Source organism: Pituophis catenifer, unplaced genomic scaffold (assembly GCF_029215685.1).
Source record: "Pituophis catenifer annectens isolate HBS135680 unplaced genomic scaffold, rPitCat1.0.hap2 SCAF_6, whole genome shotgun sequence".
In the NCBI taxonomy this organism is placed as follows: Eukaryota; Metazoa; Chordata; class Lepidosauria; order Squamata; family Colubridae; genus Pituophis; species Pituophis catenifer.
In genome coordinates, this window is record NW_027256886.1 from 63317240 (window position 1) to 63330255 (window position 13016).

A 13016-nucleotide genomic window follows, 5' to 3' on the forward strand; every position below is an offset into this window, starting at 1 on the left:
TTCTCTTGGAATATTTCTCAACATTTCATCAGGAAACCATTTCTGGCCTACCTTGGTTCTGGCCTTGCTTTATTTATGATTATTTTTTTTATTTATTTTATTTATATATTGCTTTTTATTTTATTTTTTTACAGACAAATCAAGGCAGCAAACAAATATCGTACTCCTTCTTCCTCCTATTTTCCTCACAACTACAATCCTATGATGTGAGAAAGTAATGGCCCAATGTCACCCAGCCAGCTTTCATAGCTAAGGCAGGTCCAGAACTCACATTTCTCCAGTTTCTAGCCTGATTCCTTAATCACTAGACCAACCTGGCTTGTACCAATGCAGCAAAATTGGAAGCTGCTTTGTTTCATATTTTAGCCTCTGTATCTTACTTACAGTCTACACTGCTCAGCAGCAACTCTGAAATTTTAGGCTGGAGGTTTTGCCTGGCCTCTTTGAAGAAATGAAGGATTAAATCTGGGGCCTTTTGTATGCCAAGAATGTATTTACTCTCTCCTTCAGGATAAAGCATACCTGAAATCCATATGGCGGGGCCCAAAATAAGTAATAAAAAAAATCAGGGGTGATTAAGAGCTCTCAGAAGAATCTGCATCATTTCCAGATTGTGCAAACATGTTTGTGTCTTGGAAACTGCAAAAATAAGCAGAGGGGTGTCTGCTTTCACACAGACAGTTATCTTGTATATTCCAAAGGTAATAATGGAATCGCCTCCAGGAACTGCATCCTTTGCCAGATCTGTCTGCCATTCCTCATTTTCTTTCAGGTTGTTCTGAAAGCAAATGCTGGCCAGCTGTTGGTACAGTTCTATAGCTCATCCTGTCATTTGCCAAATTCACAGTTAAATGCAACAGATCAAGCAATAAACAGATAGAGGAATAAATAATGACCTTAAATGTGTGCATCATATCAAAACTATCATGGATGATCATCATTTGCAAGTCCAAAAATCATACCTCGCATTCAGTTTGCAGTACAGGTAGTTCTCAACTTACAACCACAGTTGAGTCCCAAAAGTCTGTTGTTAAATGAGACATTTGTTAAGTGAGTTTTACCCTATTTTACGACCTTTCTTGCTGCAGTTGTTAAGTGAATCTCTGAAGTTGATAAGTTAGTGACCTGGTTGTTAAGTGAATCTGGCTTCCCCATTGACTTTGCTAGTCAGAAGGTCGCAAAAAGTGATCACATGACCCTGGGACATAGCAATGGTCATAAGTATGAACCAGTTGCCAAGCATCTGAATTTTGATCACATGATCCTGGGGCTTCTGAAACGGTCGTAAGTGTGAAAAATGGTCATAAGTCACTTTTTTCAGTGACGTTGTAACTTTGAATGAACTAAACGAACTGTTGTAAGTTGAGGACTACCTGTATAGAATAATTATTGAGCTATTTAGTGCTTGAAAATCAGAACGACATGGTACAAAATAACTGTCCACAATTATTCAGAATAACAAACAGTTGGAAATCTTAAAATGGGAACATCAGTAGATGACAGTGATTTAAAAAAAAAAAAGCAAATAATTGTGTCCTTTACATCAAGCATGCAGATTACTGATACACTAAGGAAAGCCTGTGGTCATTACAATGATCAGATGGAGAGGGTGGTTTTAATGTAAGATAAAAGGCTATTTTATCTTCAGTGAAAAATTTCTTCAAAATTCAGTGACTCCCATTTGTTTATGGATATGTGCACGCTTGGCATAAAATACCCGGTGCTTTATTATTTTGCCACATACTTCGTCAAATCAGCCAATGCAATTTGAAATAGCTAAACATTCCAGCTATACTCTTTGTAGGTGGAGGAAGGGAAAATGCTATTTTTTCCTTGCCAACTAACCTAGAATGAATACAAAGACAAGATCAGTCCTGAAGTGAAACATGGTAGATTTATTAAACTCAAACAAAATCTTATTTCAATTTACGCTGAAAGAATACCAGCAGTTCACTCTTGGTCAGAAAAGTATGTTTTGCCTCTCATGCATTCAAAAAAAGTTTTAGATTATACTAAATCTGGAAAAAGATGAGATCAAGGGACAGTGTTATTCTGTTATTCTGTAATGTCTTGGAGAAAGGACCAGCTTTCCTGAATTCAGGAGAGAAGCACAGGCTGAAAGTGAAAACTTTTTTCCTGCAATTAAATGCAGGAATTTTATGAAATGCCATTGTCTTCAAACTATCCCAAACTATCCCAAATTCTTCTTAAAACTAATCACACACAGATCAATATCTGTGTAACTGAAATAACGTCTAATTATTTTCCCATCTAATGATTTACTGCCTTGTGGCCTGTTTTGGAAAGAAATATAGCATAAATAAAAAAAAGGAATAATTAATTGAGGCTTAAAGTTGGCAGCAACTGCGAGGAAAAGAAATAGTGAAATGAACCCAACAAACTCGCCCAAAGTCCAACAGTAAATATTTGCTGCTTGAAAATAACTGCGATGCATTTTGTTTAATCAATAATTTTAGCCTTTTGCCGCAACTCAGCTGCACATCGTGACTTAAGCAGTCCTTTGATTTATTTATTTATCTTTATTTTTATTTTTATTTTTATTTTTATTTGATTTATATGCCGCCCTCCTCCGGAGACTCAGGGCTGCTTACAATGCGTTAAGCAATAGCCTTCATATATTTGTATATTTATACAAAGTCAGCTTATTGCCCCCACAAATTGGGTCCTCAAATTACCTACCTTAGAAAGGATGGAAGGCTGAGTCAACCTTGAGCCTGGTGAGATTCGAACTTACAGTAATTGCAGACAGCTGAATGTTAATAACAGGCTATTAGTCTGCTGCGCCACCAGGCAGTGTTAGTTACTTTCTTCTATTTTATTTATTATTTATTTATTTCCCGCTTTTATTATTTTTATAAATAACTCAAGGTGGTGAATCTTCCTCCTCCTATTTTCCCCACAACAACAATGCTGAGAACTGAGTTGAGCTGAGAGAGAGGAACTGGCCCAGGATCACGCAACTAGCTTTCATGGCTGAGGTGAGACTTGAACTCAAGGTCTCCCTCTTTCTATCCTGGTGCTTTAGACACTAGAGTCTAGACCAACTCTCCAGAATCTTATACCATCAACATAAAAAAAAACCCAGTTGTTTGTGACAACTACCCAGGGGAAAAATGTATCTGGATTTGAACTACATTTTCATTCAGAAGCCAAGACTACAGAGTCTAGATCGGTGGCTGTGGTATTCTGGGAGTTGAAGGTCACACATCTTCAAGTTGCTAAGGTTGATAAACACTGATTTAGATCTCTTTTTGGAGGTTCTCAACCTGTTTAATATTATTTTACGTAATGGCCATTCTAGAAGCCTTTTGCTGTATAGTGAGCTAAATTGCTCCATCAGTCAATTAAACTGTTTTAATTGCGTCTGTTTCAAATTATATTCATCTCATAGATGGAAAAACACACTATGACTATTACCTCCATTTTTATGATGGCTATATTTTGTGCAAACAGTTTTAAAACTGCTTGTTCTTTGGTTGTTAGTACAGCAGTATGCAAAAAAGTTAGCTGTTAAAGAGGTTTGTTATCCTTGTTTTCCCTCTTCCCACCCTCAGTCTCTCTCTCTCTCTCTCTCTCTCTCTAACACACACACACATTAATTCCAGCTTTTGCTCATAATGCACATTAACAGGGAAATATATTTCAATCAGAATAGAGCTAGAAAGGACCTTGGAGGTCTTCTAGTCCAGCCTCCTGCTTAAGCAGGAGACCCTATACCAGTGTTTCTCAACCTTGGAAGCTTAAAGATGGGTGGAATTCAACTCCCGGAATCCCCCAGCCAGCGCTGCTGGCTGGGAGATTCTGGGAGTTGAAGTCCACCCATCTTTAAGCTACCAAGGTTGAGAAACACTGCCCTATACCATTTCAGACAAGTGATTGTCCAGTCTCTTCTTAAAAACCTCCAACGATGAAGCACCCACAACTTCTGGAAGCAAACTGTCCTCACTGTTAGGAAGTGTCTCCTTAATTTCAGGTTGCTTCTCTCCTTGATTAGTTTCCATCCATTTTTTCTTTTTTCTGGTGCTGTAACCATTCAAAATCTATCACAAAAGATCTTTTTATGCAAGCTTCCAGCCTTCATTCTGTGTAAAAATTAAGGTAAAAATAATCATCTCTTTCTTTTATAATTATGGTAAGGCTAAGCAAATATTTTGTGAATCAAAAATGCCAGCAATATTACTGACCCGTATTCTACATGATGCAGAATGGTAACGTACTACAGAGGGAGACTTTTTCATAGTAGATGCTTAGTTGGCAAACTTGGGTATTAGATTTAGGTCACCTTTGGCCACCCAACCATGCAAAGTGTATATGCAAGTAATTTTAAGCAGTATTTGAGGATGCAAAAGGGTGTGCACATCATTCTTGTTCAGGATTGCTCTGGGAGAAAAGAAGCAGATGGAGAAGAAATGCTCAGAATAACAGGACAGAACAGAATAACGGAATTGGAAGGTATCTTGGAGGTCTTCTAGTCCACCCCCCTGCTCAGGCAGGAAACTCTATACCATTCCATGAAAATGGTTATCCAATCTCTTCTTTAAAACTTCCAGTGATGGAGCAACCACAATTTCTGGAGACAACTCCTTTGATTGATTAATTGTTCTAACTGTCAAGAATGTCCCGAAGGTGCTTTTTTCAATAGGCAACTGGACTTTCTGGTTTTTCTTTGAACACATTTCGCTTCTCATCCAAGAAGCTTCTTCAGCTCTAACTGGATGGTGGAGAATGGAAGGATTTTTACTCCTTGCAGACAGCTGATCATTCGCATTATTTTATCTGTGTCATCATAAAATAAATTCTGAGTAGTGCAAATGGGTGTGGAGCCTTCTTGGAACCATTGAAAGGACTGTGTTGTAGATTGGAGATAGATGATGTCAAATCTGTTGAGAGAGGGCTGTTAAATTTTGATATAGATGTCTTCTTTGGCCCCCTCTTTCAATCCAGCGGTCCTCTCTGTCCAAAATGTGGACTTTGCTGTCTTCAAAAGAGTGGCCTTTGTCTTTTAAATGCAGATGTATTGCTGAATCTTGTCCTGATGGGTTTGTTTTCTTATGTTGTGCCATGCATTTATGAAGTGGTTGTTTTGTTTCCCCAATGTTTCCCCATAGGAAAAAGTACCTTTGGGACAACCATGATCTGGATGATTGAGAATCTCCGTAGACATTTAACTGTCAAGAAATTTCTCCTTAGTTCTAGGTTGCTTCTCTCCTTGTTTAGTTTCTATCCATTGCTTCTTGTCTTGCCTCCAAGTGCTTTGGAGAATAGGTTGACCCCCTCTTCTTTGTGGCAAACCCCTGCGGCAACTGTTCAAGACAGAAGTATTTACTGTATGTATTACATTTCTATGTTTTCTATGCTGCCCATCTCCCCTATAAGGTGGCTGAGCAGCTTACAGATTATAAAAAGACCAATAGATATAAGTAATTTAAATATTACAACCATGGAATTTAAAACTTTAAAACCATAGGAAAAACCAGGACTACGAGACGAGGATAAGATGGTCTTACCTCATCAACCATCTTCAGGACTGAGCACCGCCCCCAGGACCCCAAGGCAACTGGCAAAACCAAATTTTAATACTTTTCCAAAAGGCCAAAAGCGTGGGAGCCGTTCTCACCTCTGGTGGTAGAGTGTTCCACAGGTGCGGGGCCACAGATGACCCTGCCCATCAGAATTCCTCAGCAGATGAGATCTATAACAGGCCTCTGCCACTGGCATGAGTGGGGCAGATAGACTCATTGGGGTGAGATGGCTCTTCAGATACCTCAGACCAGTGGTGGGTTCTACCAGTTCTCCCTGGTTCGGGCGAGCTGGTAGCAGAGATGGTGAGATGAGAGCGAACCGGTTCACTCCGACCATCAGTTGGGCCCTCCCTCCCGTCCCTGCGCTATACCTACTTATATTCGTTCATTTTTAGCCCAGCTGATAGGCATAGCAGAGCGGATTGCCATGCCTCAGCTGTTCTGAAATTCAATGCATTTGTGCGAACCAAAGCACGTGCAGTGCACGAAACAAACTGTTGGTAGCATCAGTTGAAATCCACCACTGCCTCAGACCCATACTGTATAGAGGTAACCAATATCTTGATTTGGACAAACTAGGAACTAATGCAACTTGTGCAACAATAGTGTTATATGTGTCACCCTAAGGGACCCCAGAGATGTGCACACTGCTGCATTCTGCACCAGCTGTAGTTTCCAAATACTCTTCAAGGGTAATCCCATGTGTTGCAGTAATTTATTTATTTATTTATTTTATTTTATTGAATTTGTATACCGCCCTACTCCCGAAGGACTCAGGGCGGTGATCCAGCCAAGAGATGACTAAGGCATGAGAGACTGTGTACAGGCCCTCACAATCCAGGTAAGTAGAATAAATATGAGGGAACACTCTTATACTTTACTTTCAGTTGTTTACCCTCTACTCCACTAGATGATGTTGCTTGAATTCACATCACTTATGTCAGTTTTTTGCAAAACTATTGTAAAATGCAGTCAAAAGACCACAGCAGTGGAGGGCGACCATCAGAACTTCAAATCCAGGACATAAGTAACTTCAAGGTACGTTTGTCATCATAATTTGAGGACTATCTATAATTTACCTTCTTGTATTAAATCAGAATCAATGTGGGAAGGCTGCAGCACTGTACACCAATTCATATGCAGCTACTAAAACTAAGGGAAACTGATGTTTTGGTCCCCCTTTTCCAATGAAAAGCGATTTTGCTCTGATTGTGTAAGATACTTCCCAGCTGCAGAGAGGAGTAGCCAGTTCTGTGTTCCAGAGTCCCTAAGTTTCTCATTTATTGCTTTTAATCCACATGGCATTTTGGAGTGGGGAAATCATAGTCCAAAGTATCTTGGGAAGACGCAATAGATTCTCAGAAACTGAACTGACCTTCCTCTTTCCTGTTGCCGTTTCTGACTTATTCCTCTCTGACTGCACACCTAGGGAGTGAGTAGCAAACACATTCCATTGCTCTAAAAATACAACCTATAAATTACAGCAGCAGCCGCAACCAAATGCTGTAAGAATGCATCCAGTGGCTTATTGTTTGCTTTTTAAAGGGAAGGGTTTTTCCCAGTAAAGCCTCATCATGCATAGTTACAGCCTGCTTCTCAGAGTCCAAAAATGAAAATAAAATCTGCTTGCAAAACACACATGCATATACAGGATCACATTGATTGCACTTTCAGAAACAATCAATGTGATCCTGTGTATGTGTTTTGCAAGCAGATGCCTTGTGAGTTTCCAATATTAATCTGAATTTGTCCTCTACTTTAACCATATAATAGCACCGTTTTGCATGCATAGGCTTCCCGCTCCTTGAAATCCATATTCTAAAATCAGGCATTATTAAGACTTGTTTTGTTTTTTTGCTTCCAGGCTTATAAGGGATGAAAAGATTAAAGGTGATATGATAACCTGTGGAAGATCGAAGCCTTTGGCAACGATTGCTACTTTGGCTTTCAAAGAATCAGATTTTATTTATTTTTTTATGGTGGGGAAATTGACCTATGCAGGGTCAACCGAAGACTTTTCAGTGCCTGAGGCAAACAGTACTGTGGACCTCTTTTTTCTACATACTGAAACCTACCTGATTGTGGAAAAAGCCCAGGGGCTATGGAACAGAGCATGTTTGTTGGCATACAAAGCTCAGACTAGTTTAAAATGAAGTGTTTTAATCCAATTTTTGTATGTTTTCTCTTTTTAAAGTAAGGTGCGAAAGTCCAGGCCCACACATGAAGGTATAATTAAGCTGAATTATTGCTACAAAGCCTATGCAAAGGAATCTTAACTAACGGTTAGCATCTGCTTGGAATTAGCTACGTGTGAACGGAATTCAAAGTGTGGGGTAGACTTGGTTCACCTGTGGCTATGTAGGGATTCTAGGCTGATCCCTCTTTTAACTCTGCCCCAGGTTCTGCCACTCCTTCTCCTACATTTCACTTGCTATAGCTGGTCATATTAACAGAGTAATGAGCATAACCTCTGGATTATATTTTACATTTGTTCAATGCATTTCATACCTAAGGCTTTTTGGAGAATACCTGGGGAAGATAGAGAAAGGAAGAGGGGAAAGGATCCAGGTTTATTTGGAATAGATGTAGTGAAATAAATGGGAAAGTAATAATGCTGAATTCAAGGTCCACTAACTGATTTGTTACGCTTTGTAGCATTATTCAAGGCCAGAAAAGTTTATAAAGGGCAAACAGATGAACCCTTTGTATTCTAGGAGCTTGAAGATTAAAATTTGATATCGTAGGAAAAAGAAGAAGGTAAATAAGAAAGAGCGAAAATACTATTTCAGTTGCAAGGCATAAATAACATGTTAATTTTCTTAGAGTAGAACATCAAAATTTTTGAATCCTAGTTTCTGTTTTCCACTCTGCCAGTAAGAGTTTCTCTTTGCAGTTTTATTTCACTTTATTCAGAAAACAATTTTTCACCGAATGACATTTTTGAAATTTTACTGTTCTTTTTGTAAGCAGTTACTCTAGTCATAAATCAGATTTTCATTTGAGGTTGCTTATAATATTTCATGCCAACATTGTGTGATAAGTTCAAGCCCTTCTTAGTTCCTAAAAGAAATAGAAAGGCAGATCCCAATAAATCAGAACTGTTGGCCCCTTTTCCATTGTTCCCTTTAAAATAAAGGATATGTAACAGAAGAGAATATGTCTATAAACCCTTGACAATTTTATATTTGTAAAAGAACATGCCTTTCTACCACCAAACAGGCAGTTAGGTTTCTTTCCTCCCCACCCCCACATCCCTGACCCTAACTCTAACCTATACCTCCCATGGACCAACCAGCCTGGTGAGTGGCAGCTGGCTCATCAGTATCGACTGAAGGCGGAGACGTCATTGGCCAGAACAGCTTTAGAAGAACAGCACACGGTGTGGTGGCAGCCACTTGAACAGCATGTGCACAGCGGTGTAGAAAGCAAAGGGAAAACTACTACACTATATATTTCCCAGGAAAATCATGTTAACCGCGGCAAAATCTAACAATGGCCCCAAGTACAGGCACCCCTTAAATGGGGCAGGGGTGCTGAGAATCTCCCGGTCTGCTAGAAGCATGATAAACCCAAAACTACGAACTGGAACGTGGAACCTGAGAAGCCTATATGAATCTGGGAAAACACACAACACTATCCAAGAAATGTTCAAATACAATATCTCTATACTGGGAATGAGTGAAACCATTCAAAAGCGAAAGTTAGAGTATTTTGGACATGTGATGCAACACCCAGAAAAATACAGCATCCTTCACTTAATCCTCCAGGGAAAAATTGAAGGCAAACAAGGCCCAGGCAGAAGAAGAACATCATGGCTTCAAAACCTAAGGGACTGGTTTGGACAAAACTCAGCAGCACTTTTTCATATGGCTGATGACAAAAATAGGATTGCCAACATGGTTGCCAATGTCCGATGATGGACATGGCACAAGAAGAAGACAAGAACATGACTGCATTCATAATCAAGTCAAGTCAAAAATGGTTAATCTGTTTACTTGTTCCTTCTGCATAAGATCTCCTTTTTTTTGCCAATCCTCTTATTTTTTAAAAATAACCTTTTATTTTATAAAGTGTCATTACAAATTGCATATGATTGGAAAAACTGGAAACAAAGCAGGTATATTTGCTAATAAATATCAAACATGGCCCAGAGATTCCTTTCAGAGTTCATGTTGTATTAGAACTGTCCACCATCAGGGTCATCCATCAGGCAAATGCCAAGGATGCTAAATCAGTAGAAATGTACAACACAGAATCAGCTCTGTATCCCCAAACCATGACTGCTGGAGGCAGGCAACATCTGGACCGGTAGCTCGATGCGGCAGCTCCCATCATCCCTGACTGTTAGCTAAAGCCAATAGTTCTAAAACGTTTAGATGGTAGATCACATCTTGCCTATTCCTGCAGGAGCAGATGCTGTTGCCCTCCTAATAATGAAGATTTAAATCCTAATCTGGTTCCCTTTTGAATATGGATACTCCTCAATTTATGACCACAACTGATCCAAATTTCTGTTGTTAAGTAAGATAGTTTTTAAATGAGTCGTGCCCAATGTTATGAACTTTTTGTCATGATTGTTAAGCAAATCCAGCTTCTAGCATTGCTTGCTGGAAGCCAACTGGGAAGGTCGAAAATGGTGATCACATGACCCCAGGACGCTGCAAACATTTTAAATATATGCCAGTTGCCAAGCACCTCAGTTTTTATCGCATGACCACGGACGTGATACATGAGTTGTAACTGCAAGGATTGGTTATAAGTCACTTTTTTTTCAGTGCCGTTGTAACTTTGAACAGTCACTAAACGAATGGTTGTAAATCAAGGACTATCTGCCTGGAAATTGGGAAGGCGCTACCTAGTCCTTTGTTTCAAAAAACCAAAATGCCTTGGCAGGCCTGCACAACATACCTGAAACAAATGGTCCAGAGACATTATCAGGCAGGAAAGAGTTAGATATATTGTTCCTTAATTTATCTAAATTGCAGTTTCTAAAGAATGCTTTGGAGAAAAGAAGCAGTTGTCAAGCTAATGTTGCACGTAGTTACAACGTGAGGTGCAGTTTGACCTAGAAAGAAAAATCACAGCCAGTCAGAGCCTGCTTGCTGTTTGTTCATTCCTAATTCCTGATTCCGAAGAAAATGTAAAACCAAAGACTTCTCCGTGGATGAGACAGAATGGCACCAGTCCTTATGTAGCCCTATTTAATGAGTGCTAGGCTGGTACTAATGGCCTTTTGTTTTGATATCAAGTAATTAGGAAGGATCAAAGGAGATTTTGGACCTGTCTTTTCTAATATTGGACAGGAAGTTTTATATCACAATTTTCAAAGCAGCTGCTATCACAAGTTTGCTAAACTAGCTTTGGAATTCTGTCAGAAGAGCCTTTTTTTTTGCAATAATGCTTTAGTCCCATAAGCTTGAAGATGATGTACTGGATTCTTAACTTGGCTAAAATATTTTCTTCCTCAAAAATGCAATTTTATCCAATGGAGTGTCTTTCAGGTAAATTTGGGTCATAGCTTCCCTGATTCCCAATCAGCACATATAAAGAATTGTGAGAGTTGTAGTCAGTGATGGGATTCAAGTAATTTAACAACCGGTTCTCTGCCCTAATGATTTCTTCCAACAACCAGTTTGCTCAGAAAGTTAACAACCGGTTCTCCTGAAATGGTACGAACCGGCTGAATCCCACCACTGGTTGTAGTCCACTCTTACCGGAAAAGGCAGTTGATAGAAGAACACTGCATACAAAAAACAAAAGCATCTTAAATCCATCTGATCCTGAAAGTTTCTATTGGAAGTTGCTATACTTTTAAAATTTATTGATGTCCATGGTTGCAAAACACATCTAGATTTTTTAAAAAAATATTATTTGGCTGTTCAAGTTTGATGGGATCTGCACAGCACCCGATCATGAAATACAACTTGTTCATACATATCTTAATTGTCATAGCCATCTGTCCTCTTTATAGACTTTGGTTAGAATCACAGTCAAACCAGTGTAGATCTCATGTCTATATCCACAGTATGCTGATGAAGGAGTCCTGGAGAGAAATAGCTTGCAACAAGTCTGCAGCTTTTTCTTAACACTGCAGCATCATGCTCACTAGAGAATTCTGGGAGTTGAAGTCCACACATCTTAAAGTTGGTTGACACTGAGAAACTCTGATCTTACAGGATATTTTGCTCTTAGAACTGGCATCAGCTTTTTGCTGTGTTAGGCCAGGCAGCCAGATTCTTGTCACAGATTAAAATGTAATTGCTTTGCATACATACATAATAAATGGTTGCCATAAAAATGAAAATATTGCCACAGCAGGGTTGAGGAAAGGAGGTGAAAGTATGTTCACGCAAAATGTCACTTTCCGGTGCAGATCTACTATAATCCAGGTGTTCTCTTGCTTAAGTTTAAGATGTCACCGTTTCTTTAGGCAGACTTCATAGAAAAAGAGCTAATTGCCTGTTTCAAATATTAGAGGTTCATCCCATTCTTCCTGCAGTAACTTAATCCTTTGTAGCCCTAGCCAATGGAAGCTGACAAATAATAGATGTTTTTACTTATTTTAGAATTTACGATAACTCCTGTGTGGAGCACTATAGTTACATTCAGGTGACTCTACTTCTGGTTGACTTGGAAACTTCTCAGAGAGTTTCCAGGTCAACCCGAAGGACTAGGTGGCATTGGGGTTGAAATGGTAACTGGTAGGGTCAGAATGTACTTCTCAATCAGCCTCCATGCTTAGGTCTGCTGAATGGCTGCCCAGGACAGCCATTCAGCAGACTGATTCTGGAAAAGAACAGAATCTGTTGATTCTGGAAAAGAACAGCTACAATAACGTGAAGCTTATGTTTTGTGCTTAAGTGAAGCAACAAGACAGGGGAAATCTGTATTATCTGCTTGCATTGCACTATTTTAATATATAATAGTTTCATTTCTCAAATTTCTGTAGGTGACTGCTTTAATCCTAAATGTTTTTGGATGATAGAGCTATGTTTCATATGTTTACAGATTGTGATGGTGATGATAATGATGATATATTGACGGAGGCTGTCTTGAAAGAAGTTTGTCCTGTTCTTAGAATTTGGGTGGGTGGGGATGTAAATTCTTAATCCCATCATCTGGACCTGAAGGTGTTTTGTTTGTGAATAGGTTGGCCTGGATTTCTTAATGGGCACAAAATATCCATCTCTAAAAGCTTCAAGCATCTGCTGGAGGCTATAAAGAAAGACTGGGGCTGCTTTCTGTCTTTAAGAACATGTTTCTCCATTTCTCCTTTGAGGAGAAATATAATATTCTCCTCAATATTTGAGGAAATATAATCTGCCTCTTAATATTCCCCAAAAAATTTCATTCTTCTAGGGAGAGGGGTGCTTCCCACACATCAATAACTTGTGCTCTGTTGAGGACACTACGGGACTCTGATAGCTGAAAATGCAAATGATCGGGAAGCTCTAGTGAAAAATCAAGAAGCAC